Source organism: Calidris pugnax, unplaced genomic scaffold (assembly GCF_001431845.1).
Source record: "Calidris pugnax isolate Ruff unplaced genomic scaffold, ASM143184v1 scaffold52, whole genome shotgun sequence".
In the NCBI taxonomy this organism is placed as follows: Eukaryota; Metazoa; Chordata; class Aves; order Charadriiformes; family Scolopacidae; genus Calidris; species Calidris pugnax.
Window position 1 is genome coordinate 4339388 of NW_015090811.1, and position 15446 is coordinate 4354833.

Consider the following 15446-nt stretch of genomic DNA (forward strand, 5'->3'; position numbering starts at 1 on the left):
TCTGTTTTTCCATTGTACCCTGTGGGATCTGTGAGTGGAAAGAAGATGTTGCAGATGTATAATGTGTCATCGCTGTAGTGTATATAGGTATCTCTTGTTACTGATTAGGTGGAGATAGTCATTCCCCCAGAAAGCACATCGTGAGTGCTGAGCAGACAGACCCCCAACACAGAAGTTGTCTGATATAAAGTTGTGGAGATAACAGAATTAAGGGAAGTTCTGTGTGTATGCTCTAAATTTGCTAGGTTTCCCTTGTAAAGATGGGATTTGAGCGAGTAGCACAATGCAGACCAGAGGAAGGGAAGATAATGTTGAGGTAGAAAGGTAGACACTGTGGTGAAGAAGGGCTTTAGAAAAGTAAATGCAATTCAAACAGCAGAAAATTGAGACCTTCACATGAGTGAAACAATGTGCTTTTTCCTCCTATTGTCTGTTGTTACAGATAAGTGCTCCTTACCTGTTCTGTGCTCCTCTCACAGCCTTGCACTTCTACATTCCTGGTTGTCTTTTTTGGGAACACTAAAATAATAACAGAGGAAAGGCAATAATGCTGGCATTTAACGTTGTGAAGAGCAGATGCAATCAAACTTGAGGGTGGAGAACCCTCCCAAATGTGAGCCACGTACTGGCAGTTGTAAGACGTGGACTGTGTATCTCAGAATACCAGAGGAAAGGCCAACCATGGGAGTAGTTCCCTGGTAAAAGATGGTATCTGCTCTACACAGACCCCAGATCTCCTCCAGAGTAGGGTGAGCAAGCCAGCAGCCTCCCCAGCTCACTCCTTACGGACAGGGATATAGTTGGGGAGAGGAAAGTGACCATCTACATTGTCCTACTGCTGAAATACAAGACTCATCAGTTATTTCTCCTGCTTGAAAACAGCCAAATATCCAGTAAATATGCACAAACCAACTTGTCAACATATACAAGTTTTCTGGGGATAAATGTCACAAATGGGCAGTCAGGTGGAGAAGGATATAAAGGTACATAGAACAATCCCATAAAAAGCCAGACTTTTACTTCCACTGGTCATGACGACGATCTTCTACAAATGACCACCAATGCTGCACTGATTGATGCACACCTTACTAGAGGTCAAGGTAATGTGACAACTCAGACAACATTGCAGACCACAGTTAATTTCAGGTTCTGTAAAACAGCTGGCGTATGTACTTTAAGATCATACTTCAAGCAGCTTAATAGAAAATTATAACATGATTTTTAATAGATTAACCTATAATTTATTTTTCATTAACTACTCAAGTTCAATTTGGATACTGTAAAACTAAATGCATTTTTGAAGCTTTTACTTTCATCAATCATTTGATTTTTCTGACACGTGGCATATCTAATTCAATGGTATTGGCTGCTCTGTTTTTAAATAATATTCTGTTTTCCAGAATACCAGTATGATTGTATTTAGACATCTTTAAAAAGTGTAGTGACAGCAATTTCAATCAAAAATGTGAAGGGAAGAAAAGACTTTCTTTACAATGAATACCAGCAACTGAAACAAGTTAGAAATAAGGAAGGAAAAAACAGTATTGGAATACTTTGGTTTCATTCATACTGAAGTTTGTGGTGTTGCGGAAGAATTATATGGCCCTTGTATATAAGTTAATACTGCAGTAGATCACCATTGCCATCTCCTGGTAAATAAACCATATAACTGTGTTCTGGAGCTTTTTCTAAACAGTCATATATTGTACAACTGTAGAGAGATTACACCATAAATAGGCAATAAAGGATTTAGGGTATTTATTGTGAGACTATCATTGCATTTTTATTCTTTGCTCACATAAGACCTTTATAAAGAACTGCATTACAGTTGATAAATAGTGGCATTTGTTCCAATGCACTCTTTATGCTGAAAAGAAATACTGCTAGTTATGACTCTGTAAATTAAGGTGAGACGATGGGTATTGTTGTGATTGAAACAAATACCAGTGCTGCTTAAGAAAAACTCACTGTAACCAAATCAAACACACGCGCAGACAGAAGGCATTAGTTTCCACTACATTGTGATGGGACTCTGCTATGGTAGGCAGCCAAGAGGATGTCAAACAGCCTTAAGCCACCATTATGAAGCGACAGTGGGGATAACAGTGACAACAATAAGCTCTCCTTTCATTTTCTGGTAGTTTCAATCCTTTTCTTGCCATTTTCATTGTCCTTCCCACTGCCATTTCCCATCCCGCTCCCTCTCTTTCATCCATGGTCCCTTTCTGTCTCTGCACAGGTACCTGAAACCTCCTGATAAATGATATCTGTCCTCTCCTGCTCAGAAGGGCGAGGAGTGGGCTCATCCTGAAGCCACCATGAGGTCCTCACTGTGCCCTGCAATCTCCCAGCCACACAGGGAAGGAGCATGAGAGGTGCCTACAACTCATTACCCTTCGGACGGGAGCGCAGCGTTCAAAGTGATGTTGAGCCTTGATAAATCATCCTTTCAATCAAATCAGCAAACAGAGAGAAATGCTGTCTGACTGGCAATAAATTTCAGGCGAGTTCAGCAAGGAGTGACAGATCAGTCAAAAACCTTGTGCCTGGATTTGTTTGTGTATTTCTTTTGCAATGCTTCTCTCTGCAGCAGAGAAAGTGAGTTCCTTTACTTGCAGCTCCCATATCTCCTGTTGGCATTGCCAATTAATATGACAGGGAACAACCCCTTTAACAAGCTTTTGCTTTTTTTCCCATGGGAGTAGAAGAAATGTTGGTAATATTCTGGAAGAAACTAGGGTTGAAGGTTTTCTGATAACACTGAACTTTCTGAGGCCAGAGCTGCATCATGAAGAGCATCTGCTTAAGAGGGGCCTTCGCAGCGGTGACAATTCAGTTTGTTTCTTCCAGCTCAGCAGCCACACAGCCAAGACTGCAGTGGATGGGGTCAACCACAAACACTGAAAAAGAGGATGATAAATGCGGGGAAAAGCAATGGCATTTTAGAGCTGCTACAGTGTCAGAAAGAGTAAAGATTAACTGAAGTTCAGAAAGAAGAGTTCAGAAAGAGTTGCTCTGGAAGGGAAGTAGAGCTTTGGAATGGGAGTGAGAACAGTGTCTTGAGGAATAATGAAAATACTTCTTTTTCTCATCAACCGAATACGCTCACAAGGGGATACAGACTCGGTCTTGGACTCACAAAGGCATTTAGCAACCAGAGTCTAGGGCAGTTACACTTAATGATCATAATAGCTATTAAGGCCAAAAGGGACAGGAAAACACATGCTTAATTGTTAGACTGTCCCAGGGGATCTAGAATCAACACACAATATTAAGGGTATCTCTAGTCATTGTTATTAGCTTCTGCCTAGAAACTTTTCTCTGAAGCATCACTGTAATTATGTATTTATTAATTTATTTTTACTTGCTTTAGCTGTTCTCCACTCTTTAAAAATATGAATACTTTCTATTGCAAAGAAATTCAAAACAAAGTCTCCTCAGTGAGTAAATGGGTAAAAACATCTGAGCTTTAACAATGGAGGGGTAAAACCAGTAGCTTCCTTTGGAAGTTACAAGGGAAAATACAAGTACCTGTATTAAGGAGGAGAAGACAAACGAAATTTAGAAGCTGAGATATATATATTTTCTTTCTTCCAGTCAAGAGGAGGAAATAAATTTCCGCCTGTCAAGAAGGAAATAAACTTTTGACTATTCTCTTACATTTATGTTGGCTATTTCCTTGTGGGAACCAGTTTGACTTGGCATGCTGGAGTCATTACCCACAGCTTGACTGTCAACAGTTCCTGCAAATCATCCAACTATAAAAGTGAAAACACGGGGATTCTCACAGGCATTAAGTTTGCAGTGGCATGAGAATAAATGTGGATAGCGTGAAATCTTTAGGAAATATACATAGGTACATACATACACACCTATATATGAGAGGGAGAGAAAGCATTTCAGCCTACAGTAGTAGCCACCTTCTATTTCCAAGGCTATCCACGCAGCAGAAAAAGACAGAAACTCTCTGATCTTTTTTTAATGGTTTTAAGCTCTAAAAATCAGGAGGTGGAAAATAACCTTAAGCGACTTCTTTGCACAATATGAGTGAGGGCTGCAAGACTGACCTCCCCCTTTCCCTTGAGATTGCATTTTCAGTAATTGTGCTTAAAATATATTCCTTAAAGAAAAGGAGGAGGGAGTAAAGGGAGACAGGGATAAAACAATATTTCAAAGACTTAACAGATCATTGCTGACTGTCCACCTTATCTTCCTATGTCACATTTTTGAGGGCTGTGAGTTTACTATGAAGCACTGTATATTTTCCTTAGCATGCATGAGTGGGAAGACAACGATTCAGTCCTTTATGTTCTAAAAGAAGGACATTTTAAAACAGTCTTTGGGACAGATAAGTCAGAAGTACATTCGAGAAATGCAGAAAAATGTGTCTTTATAGCATTGACTGTACCATCTAACAAGACCTATGTAGCGAGATTATACTCTACGGCTTACAAGAGTATTGATCTGTGTGTACTCCTTAGTGGTGTTACATCCATTTTAACATTGATCTCCGTTTCATTACGCGACTGCATCATGCACTCTCAGTGTCATCTCAGTGCCCCTCTAAAATCTGAGCACCTTCTCTTGCTGTCAAGATGTACAGATGCATTGTGCAGCTTGCAATTCAAAACATCGGTTCCAAAGCCCATTTATTCACACATTCACCCCCCCCTTTTAAAATAATACCAACGACCTACCATGCCTTAAGCCTCCAAAGCAAAGTAAATACAGAGCGAAGAAGACATTGGCAAGTGCTTTTTCTTTGAAGAATTTCTTTACTCTGTGCATTGTTTGTGTTACCTTTCAAAGAAGCTTGAAAATACCATTTCTTTTCCTCACGGCTTCTTTCTATTCCATTTGGAAAACATTGATTTTACTTCCCCCTGTGATTCTTATGCAGCACAAGTAAACATGGCTCTGTTTAATATATGCCCGAGTCTGTGCAATGCCATCAAATTCACTGGAGCTCTGGGAGAGAAACCAGTCTCTTTGTTGGCTTCCAGCATTGCTACAACACCATGCAAAATGTCATGGTTCCTGCATGTCCAGAGAGGTTACTGGGTTTGTTAATTTGCTTATGCATGCTTTGTTCTTCACAGCACATGGCTGAGCACCAGGGCCTCATAAATTCTGATGTCAGCCTTAATAACTCGCTGTTGTTCAGCCCCGATCCCATTAGAGGGATACATGGATCAAAAGCTAATTGCACAAAACGTTGTGCAAATACAGGAGCAAAAAGCCCGCTTGCCTAATGGGTTAACAAAATAGCACACATGATCTTGGGCTTATCACCTAAACCTCTGCTCCAAGCTTGCTTACTGTTCTGTTGAGATGAGTCTCATGTCTTCAGGCTTGTAAATATGAGGCCAAAAGCCTTAAAAACCTACTACAGCTCTTGTCTCCTTCCCTGCTGAGTGTGCCTTCAAGATCATGTGCAGACTTGCCAGTTCCCACCATATTCGGTAATTCTGGGCAAAAGATATCTGATCTTGCAGCCACCTAATTATGCTAGCCTGGGGAGCTAGGGCAGGACATCTCAACACTTGCACCTTGGCTATTCTGCAATAATCACCCCCAATTTCCCTGTGTGATGTACTTCTCTGTCCTACCCTTCACATCTTTGAAACAGGTATAATATTTACCTGAGTGGAGAAAAATACTTTGTTTTTCCCTTGCCTGTATGTTGTAGCAAATGTGAACAAACTGAAAAAAACACCTATTATTTTAATCTTCATGATTCCCAAGGTGGTTTTTTTTCCTATAAATTCCCTTTTTCTGCCTTCACACAGCTCTTGCTTTTTCTTGTCAGTATTTTACTGTCAACCTATGTTCTTATAGCCTTTTTCCTACTTTAAAACAGTAATGCCGTAATTTATTGCTGCCAATCCAAACCTCAGCACTTCAGCTACTGCACCAGGACCCTGATCCAGTGTTTAAAGATGGGAATCTTTCCAAGGACATCCTTAGGCACTGGCACTGGATCAGACACTATATGCAAGGACGGATTTCTCATATCCGTAGGTTAACTTCTGAAAGAAAAAGGCTCTATCCAGTGGGAGAGTTACTTACCGAGCTAATATTTTATGCATTGAGCTCCAGAGTGTCGCAAGATGATTTTAAGTATCACAGCAGACAAGAGTCATTCCATATAATGAGTTCTTTAAACTGTTACCTCACTTACCACTGAAGCAACGTAATCAGGACAAGAACAAAAAAAAATAAAATGCTGCTCATGCACCGCCGTACCACAATGCATTACTGCTCACATCTCAAATTCCTTTTCTCACAAAGATTAGATTCTCAAAAACCCAGAAGGCTTTTACTTTGCTTGCACTGCCCTTTTTTAATTGCGTACAATAGGAGCTGACAGGCTACCAGGCAGGGAGATATTATTTTCCCAGAAATTGCATATAAAACATTCAGTAGCTACGAAAATATAAACATGTAATTTATAGAAAGGGGTCCATGTTTTAAAAGTATGGACATGCAACACTGTTCTTAAATTAGAATATCAACAACGAAAATATCATTTCAGCTTCACCAGTTACTCCTGTGAGCATGGGCTGACCAGAGGAAACATGGTCCTGAGCGAAAGAAAACACGCTGGCTGGATCCAAAACTACTGCTTGTTAATACATGTCCAGAGGACACTTTCAGTATTTTATTATTTATTTTGAAAATAATTGCTAGACCGTCCCACATAGGGATTGGGGCTCGCTCTAGCTGGTGCGCTCAGCATTCAGGTATTGAAGCTGTGAATGTCAACCTTTTGCCAATCAACTTGCTCGTCTCTCCCAGATAGGAGAGCATCTTTTTCTCTGTGTTTTGTCATAAAGATGGTGTAATTGAGGAGGAGGAGGAGAAAGGGGTTGTCATTTCTCAAGTGATTCAGTTACAGTCATTCCTCTCTTCCCGCTTATTTCACTGAGTATCTGACAATCAAGAAAGGTGCAATTATCTAAAGTGAAGAAACTGCAATATTAACAGAAATAGTATTTTGCCACAGAGATTAAACGTGGAATTTCAAGGGCTCATTCATCAATGGGTTGCTTACATGTTACAGGTAATCTCTGACAATCAGTAGAGTTATACTATAGGGCAAGACAGTGATTAACGAGATCTTGCCTCTGAAGGACATATTTCAGGTGAAAAGAAACAAAAGTAGAATAGACAAGTGCAAGGGCCAATGAGACAAAAGCTTAATTGTAACCATCACGAGCTAATTCACAGATGGGTTATAGGGCTGCATAAAATGCAGAAAAATGTTCTGGGATTTTATGCTCTCTTATTTTGTGAGTACAGCAAAGAAATGGCCAGTCTACATGGTTGCCATAGCAATGTAAACTCTTCTTTAAAACACATTTCTAGTGCTGGAAGAAATCACACAGCCAAGGCTCTAAGCAGCAGTGTACTGTGAAACAGGTCCTTCCGTCCCACCCCACTTGGAAAGTTTAAGGAAGTTTTGCTAAAGAAATGTAACTACCTCTCTTTCCTCAGCTCGTCTTTGTTTATGTCTCAACGTTTCAACCCTTTTCGATTTGCAGTCTTCCTTCATTTTACTTTTACTACCACTTGTAATCCAGCTTAATCCATGGGTATTTTATTTCCCCTGACTCCACTATTCTCTTCCAGCTTCATGACGGTAAATTTTGCCTTCACTTTCGCAGCCCCCAGCACCGTGACACCAGAATGACTTTCAAAAAGTAATTCATTAGCAGCTATCATAATAATAACTTTCAGTCAAGAATGACTAATTGTAGAGGATTGCCTTGATGGACATAGTGATCTGCTGCACATTCAGAATCAATGGCTAGTGCGATGAATTCTCACTCCTGTGTTTGGATATGTGACACTCTATTATAACAGATATTCAAATACCATTAATTTACTAATTTCCTAATCTTCCACTCCAGCATTCAGTCAGATGAGCTCCTGACAGGAGGAAGGCACAGGCAGAGGAAAGGAGGAGAGAAATGGGAAGTGTAAAGGGAAAGGCAGAAGTGAAGCTGTCGGCATTTCCAAACTGCCCTCCCTCAAAGGCACCACTACTCACAGCAGCCCTGGCCTCCACCCTGTCCCAGGCTGTTAAACTTCAGCCAGATGCCAAGATCATAGAATCATAGAATGGTTTTAAGGAAGGAACCTTAAAGACCATCTAATTCCATGCCCTGCCCTGGGCAGGGACACCTTCCACCAGACCAGGTTGCTCAAAGACCCATCCAACTTGGCCTTGAACCCCTCCAGGGATGGGGCAGCCACAGCTTCTCTGGGCAACCTGTTCCAACGTCTCACCACCCTCACAGGAAAGACTTTCTTACTAATATCTAATCTAAATCTCCCCTCTTTCAGTTTAAAAACATTACCCCTTGTCCTATCACTACGCTCCCTGATAACGAGCCCCCCTTTAGGTATTGGAAGGCTGCTCGAAGGTGTCCTCAGAGCCTTCTCTTATTTTTATTTTCTTTTTCTACAAAAAGAAGCAAAGAAAGGTGGCAAGATCGCAAATTCTAGTTAGATGGAAGTATGTCAAGTTGCAGGAGATAATACTATGTCCATTAGGTTCAAAAAGGTTCTTCAACAGATGGAAACCAAGATAATGAGCCCCCCTTTAGGTATTGGAAGGTTGCTCGAAGGTCTCCTCAGAGCCTTCTCTTATTTTTATTTTCTTTTTCTACAAAAAGAAACAAAGAAAGGTGGCAAGATCACAAATTCTAGTTAGATGGAAGTATGTCAAGTTGCAGGAGATAATACTATGTCCATTAGGTTCAAAAAGGTTCTTCAACAGATGGAAACCAAGACATACCCAGGTGACCCGAAGAGGCAAAGACAGCTGTAGAAATGGAGAATAATCCCAAGGCTGTTGGCACCAGGAGCAAAGGGAAAGCACTTTCCCTTTCCCCATGAGACAAGAGTCTGGTCTTCCCTTATTTTGTTGGGTAAATGGGTGTAAACAAGAAGTCAAGTCAAATTGTTGGCATTTCCTAGGTGTAAGATCAATTACAAATAGCAAGCATTTAGTCCTATGAGAATTGTAATAAACAAGAAGTAAAAAGTAAAATTGTTGGCATTTCCTAGGTATAAGATCAATTACAGATAGCAAGCATTTAGTCCTATGAGAATTGTATCCCATCCCTTTGTTTATTGCCTCTCCTCTCCCTTTTTGGAATGATGTAGCAGGGCTCAAAATTCGGCTGTGTGCTGAGGGAGCTCATTGGGAACCTGCCCTTTGCACACCCACACACACTGCGTTTGGAGCATCAGGTGCTGAGAACATCCCTGACACCCAGGGCTGCAGAAGCAGAGCAGGGCTGGGAGAAGGGATTAAAACCAAAGCAGGAGCATCATTACAGCAGTGCCCGCTGCCCCTGCTATTTTTTTAATGTGGTGCTGGCATTTTCATTATAAGCTCATATTTCCAGGTTTTATAACTCAATCATAAAAAATTGCTGAGGGCTAAAATATTGGCAAGCGGCTCTGCTTGCCAAAAAGATGAAGGATTTCCAGAGTGCAGAGAGAGGGAGGGAGTCTCAGACTCTGCTTGTTCCAGTGGGAAAGTGATTCCAACACGAGCAGGGCTCTTCCAACAAGCAGCCTCTGCCAGAAACCCTGCATAATATGCCAGAAGGCTGGTAGCCACATGCTAAAGCCACAGGCAACAATCCATCACTCTTCAGTCCAGAGGCACGTCACTGGAATCCATGAGACCAAACCAAAATGCCAGACTTCTCCCCAAAATTCAGCTGGGATACTTGCTTTTTGCCTTAGAACTGTTTTGAACCACAAAAATAATCATAGAATCATAGAATCGTCTAGGTTGGAAGAGACCCTTGGGATCATCGAGTCCAACCATCTCCCCTACTCTACAAAGTCCTCCCCTACACCATGTCCCTCAGCACTGCATCTAAACGGCCCTTAAACACAGCCAGGGATGGTGACTCCACCCCCTCCCTGGGCAGCCTGTTCCAATGCCCGACCACTCTTTCAGTGAAAAATTCCTTCCTCATGTTCAATCTAAACCTCCCCTGTTGGAGCTTGAAGCCGTTCCCTCTCGTTCTGTCACTAATTACCTGTGAGAAGAGACCAGCACTGCTGGTACCCTACACAGACCTCCAGCTGTTTGATGCTGCTGTATGAGCAGACATGAATATTCAGCTCTGACATTCTGGAGATGTTTATCAGCCCTTGTAGGAACTGGACCCCCAAAGTGGCAACCAGACAACCCACTGTGAGCTCTACCTCCAAGCTTTCCCATATAGGTTCTCTGCAACACAGCCTACCTGCACGGGTCACGGTGCACGTCTGGGGTCTGGGATGCTGTGCATGAACTGAAAGAGGAAAAATGAGAAGCATTATTAGAGGGCTATATAATATATATAATATACATAAAAATATTTATAATAATATATATAAAAATATTATATATTATATATATAAAATATATAATATTTTCTCATGCGAAAATATTGAACTTCATTAAAAAGTTGGAGACAAACTGAATGGTCTCCCCTTTTTTTTTCCACAGGACAGCACCTGTACGTATCAGTTTGAAAATATAACCATATATATATGGTAATAAGATGTATATATGTGTGTGTATATATATATGACTGCTGTGTCCTTAGCATTTTCCTGCTATAAAAATTGAAAAATAATGTCTAGGAGAAATAGCAGAAAGACAGAGTGAAAGAATCCCACCGTCTCACACCCATTCCCCCTCTTCTCTTACAGCCCAGTGATCTCATCTGCATGAGTGGCTCTCATAAAGTTAACAGTTTTATGGCAGGACTATGCTATTTTAAATGCATTATTTTATATGCTGGTTTTTTACTGTAAAAATTGAATTTCTTGAAAAAAACAACAAAACAAGTATTTACTAAGAAGAATATTATTTTGTAAAAAAATGCAGGCTATAATTTCATTCCAGACTCTGCTTTTTTAAAGATCTAAGTGGCATATACATGTCTTTGTTGTGTGATGCAGTGGTTACCATGGAAATTTTTTTTTTTTTAAGTTTAGTGAAGATGATGCAGTCAAAAACATAAATAGCCTGAGCCCCTGGCAGGGTAAATTGTAAAATGGAATTCTAGAATAAATTTACATGGCTTTTTTTCTTTTTTTTTTTCTGTAAGCAGATATTAGACACTAATAAGTCTTTGTGAACAAAAATACTTCACCTTTCTTAAGATGGAAATGATATTATTTAACTGCACTTGCTCTTGGATGATATTAAATTATATAGCCCTTCATGTGCTCATAATCTATGGCTCCTCAAAGACAGTGATCCAAGCCGGTGTGTATGGGAGAGCTTCCTGCAGTACTGCCTGGTTAAAATTTCTTTTTTCAAGTTTTGCAGGGACACCACCAGAGAAATTTATAGCATGAGATTTCTTAACAACTTAGCTAATGAAATCAGCAATGTACCCTGGAATAACTAACTAACCAAGTTGTAGGCCCATAGACATCTCATGTATAAATATATATGCCAACCTGGAAGCCAGGAAATTAATTTGTATCTTGATTAGAAAAAGAAAGACAATATTTTTAAAGTTGAAATTTTTGTTTGCTAGAATTGTTTCATAACATAAGACTCTTGTACAGGACCTGACCAAAGCTCCAAAGGTAATGTAATACCCTGTCTCCAACAATGGGCAAAACAAGATACAAGGAAAGAGCCTAAGAACGGGGCAGACTTTGATGAAATACTTCACCCATGGGCTCCCTCAGCCTCTGGTCATTTGCATTTCACCTGACAGTTTTGGTGACCTCTGTAGATTTATTTCCATGAGCTTGTCCTTGAAGTCCAGTAACCTTTCCGTTTCCACAGCATCCTGGGGCAAGAAGTCACAGTTACGCTACTGGGCTGAGTTCTATCAAGAGCAGTCATCACAATATTGTAATAAATGCAATGCTGCTTTGATGAAAGACTAAATATATAATTTTACTAATGATTCTGTGAACAGAAGTAATGTGTGATATATGACTGAAGTTAGCTTTAAAATGCTTGAACAGAGTAAGTTAGTAAAAGGGCATTTTTAGTTCAGTTGTCTTCAGAGTTATTTCTCCAGGGTAATAGTTATTGTATCTTGCCCAGTAAGTTCTTGAAGGAACTATCAAGACAGCCATCAACAAAGCTAAAAAGCTGAAGCTACTCTTCCCATAGTGCTCCTGCTTTGTCATGGACAGAGATGACTACTTTAATTTTTGCAGTGAAAGAATATTGTCTCACGTCTTGGTTTGCCTTCTACTGGGCAAACATATGGTTTCTCCACAATGATTTTAAACTCATTAGGACAAATCTGGCAAAGCAACAAAATGTTTAACCAGCCAACAAAAGTGATAAAAGTCTCATTCTTGGAGGAATTTCTAATAATTATGTCACACTGAGTCCTCCACATATCTTTTCACCCGGTACAAATTAGTGTAGCTCTGTTGATAAAAGGAAACGATGCCAGTTAGTACCCCTGACCCCTTCCAAATTCACAATAGGGTATGTTTATTAATTAATTTGCAAGTAAGAGATCTTTAATATTAAATATTTCTATGCAAGCCATGTTAAATAGTGGAGTACAGCAATTATTTTTGTCTTCGTAAAGTCTTTCTCCCTGATGGGTATGCAAGAGAACTTTTTGAGGAAATGGACCTGCAGAGAAAATCTTACTATCCTGTATTTTATGAGCAGAATAACACATTCCTTCCAACTGTCCTTATTAATTTATAAACAGCTATGATCCTAGGTTGTTCTGGTCATTCAAGTTTATGATCAGAATAAAATTACTCTCAATTGAGAGAAAAAAACACCTCTTCTCCAAAGCTTCATAACAAGTGATAAGTATTCACTGGACCATAATTATGTCTTTCTATTTTTCCATGCTGTTTCAGGTTTTAAATTTTTTTTAATATCAGCATTTTAATTAAGCTTTAATCTTCACAGCACTAAACTAAATTAAAAGGATCTTTATAGTGAGTGTTGCTTTGGTAACTAGCAGAAGGGGTAAAATTACCTTATCTGTTTGTTCACCATGTTGCAACTGTAAACATCTCAGTTATGGTCTTTAATTTGCTCATTTTCACTAAAAAAAAAAAAAAAAAAGAAAGAAAAAAGACATGACACCAAACCCAGTTATCACTGTTGGAATAGTCCTCTAGTGGGATCTCACTGTGCTCGTGACGGACAAACATGTAGCAGAGCACCCTTTGCTCCAAGAGATTAAATACAAGCTAATTAGGCAAGACGCAAAGCAGGCAGAGACTGGTGAAGCAGCAGTATCCACCACAGAAATTCCCATCTCCTTACCCTTCTGTCTCACCCTCTCTATTTCCTTCAGCATTCTGCAACACAGTAAACTTTAAACATAAACTTCATATGAGGTTCCCAAAGCTTCTTGCAGATAATTAGCAACACATCATCAAAATGTACCTGCCATGTACCTGCCATGTCATTGTCCCATTTTATATCTAGGTGAAATAGTAAACAACAAATTAAGTTGTACACAATTATCAGCTAAACATGATCCTACATTATAACACTTTAACAGAAACATGCTGAAGACATGAAAGCACCCTTGGCATTTAAAAGCCTGTACAACTTGAACTATGAGTTGTAGAATCAGTGAGAGAAAGAGAAAGAAAATTGTTAGACTTTTCTTTTAATGCTGAGGGACCACTGATCAAAACAGCAGTAAGTTCTCCTCACCTCCAAACAGAAAAAAAAGAACGCTTCATAAGATGACTTTAAAAAATTGTACTTTTATATAATTTCAGAGATCTACATGCCTGTTTCTCTTCCTCAATCTTTCTCTGTTTGACTGAATTCACCCTCATTAAGTGACTGACACTCCCTTTCATTAGAAAGGCAGCCCACGGATACTGACTACAGCAGCCTGAAAATGCAGTTTAACCTCAGCTTCTGCTGGCTCTTTGGGAAGAGCCCTCTAGATGGAGCACAGGTGAAGAGCCACGTCATCCCACTGAAAGCCAAAACCATCATCCAAAGAGCCAGCAGGAATTTTCACGTCTGTACAGGTTAAGTTTTTTCCAGCCGTAGGACACAAACCAGCACATCCCCCTTTCTCCCCAGCTCTGCTGCTGGTATGAAGCCTTTCTAGGTAAAATCCTTTCCTCCAACACTCATTTGCTATGAATTATACCTCTTGAACCCAACAGTTTTTTACAGGGAACAGATTATATCCAAAAGAATACGGAAAACCCTCACGCCTGCAGAGCTGATTCCTAGGAGCTTCTGCTGCCATCTAGGGCTCACTCTGTTGTCTAACTTCTCGGAGATCTCTGGCTCAAGACAGGGCTCACTCTGTTGTCTAACTTCTCGGAGAGGCAACCTCTTTGCAAAGAACAGGACTGTGAAGAACACTTTGAGCACAAAGACTCACATTCCACAGAGAGTCAGCAAAATCCCACAAACAGAACGACTTCAGACTCATCTCACCGTCCAGTTTGACTCTCCATGTGTATTTTTCCAGTCTTCCCTGTGAAGCGCTTACAGCTTCAAGTCCATCAGCATAATTACTAGCTAGGACACATGCTCAAAGTTCTTTTTTTTAATTAAAAAAAAGGTTCAGTCAGCAAAAAGGGTTTAAAATGTGCGGCAGTGCACAACAAGACTGTCCTACAGCTCTGACTGCAATTTGTTTTGAATTTTCAACTTATTTTCAAATTTCAATAAACATGAGATAGCAAAGCCTATAAAACCAAGGCACATAATAATGTGCTGTCAAGCTGTGACAAAGTCAGTCTTCACCAAAGATGCGTCTTCTCCCTCTGAGAGATCCTAAATTTGAGGCTGAACTGAGAATGACAGAATACGTAGCACTGAGAAATCAAAAGTTTTCAATTGGTGAGATTTCTCTGTTTTCTGATTTTGATGGACAACAAAACAGTTGAAAGTTACAACTCATTTAGAGACATGAGAAAAATGACAGCAAATAGAAGATACAGAATAAAAAAAAAAAAATAAGAACTGTCAACCACTGAACATAAAAGGAGAAAAGAGACATTTTATTTTGCATCACCTTATTTATTACATACTGAAGAAACATTTTTTGCCCAAGTCATGTGCATTAAATACTTTTGGTCTTCCTTCAATAATCCATAGAAAAACAGATTCTTAAACTCAGCTTAAATGTAGGCCTCATGAAACACTCATTAAATATGAACTAATTACGAAAAAGAAGTCCTATCATTCAATATTCAGTAAGAGAACTTTTCCCCAAAGTATTTTACCCAACATATCCTGCTTAGAATCGTGTAAACAGAGGAGCTGTATTGATCCCACTAAGAACAGCCTGAACCTTTTTCTTATACAATGGCTTTTTCCCCCTCTAGGAATGTTTGAGTGTAAGGAATATTTAAGTAGTACTTAAGCAAAATAAAATTACTCTGTTAAACACACAACATATTTCAAAAAGCTACCTATGTCTGTAATCATGCCA

General features: G+C 39.7%; 1 long non-coding RNA gene across 4 annotated transcripts in view; it reads right to left on the reverse strand.

The window, feature by feature from the left end:
- Window positions 1–15446, reverse strand: part of LOC106886155 — a 73797-nt gene that overhangs the window by 21984 nt on the left and 36367 nt on the right. For 3 of the 4 annotated variants that reach the window (XR_001411596.1, XR_001411595.1, XR_001411598.1), the window contains 4 exons: window positions 13002–13070; window positions 11747–11828; window positions 10278–10325; window positions 458–519 (listed from right to left, as the gene is read on the reverse strand). This is a non-coding gene — a long non-coding RNA (uncharacterized LOC106886155). The remainder of the gene's footprint in view (window positions 1–457; window positions 520–10277; window positions 10326–11746; window positions 11829–13001; window positions 13071–15446) is intronic. The other variant, XR_001411597.1, reaches the window with a different exon arrangement.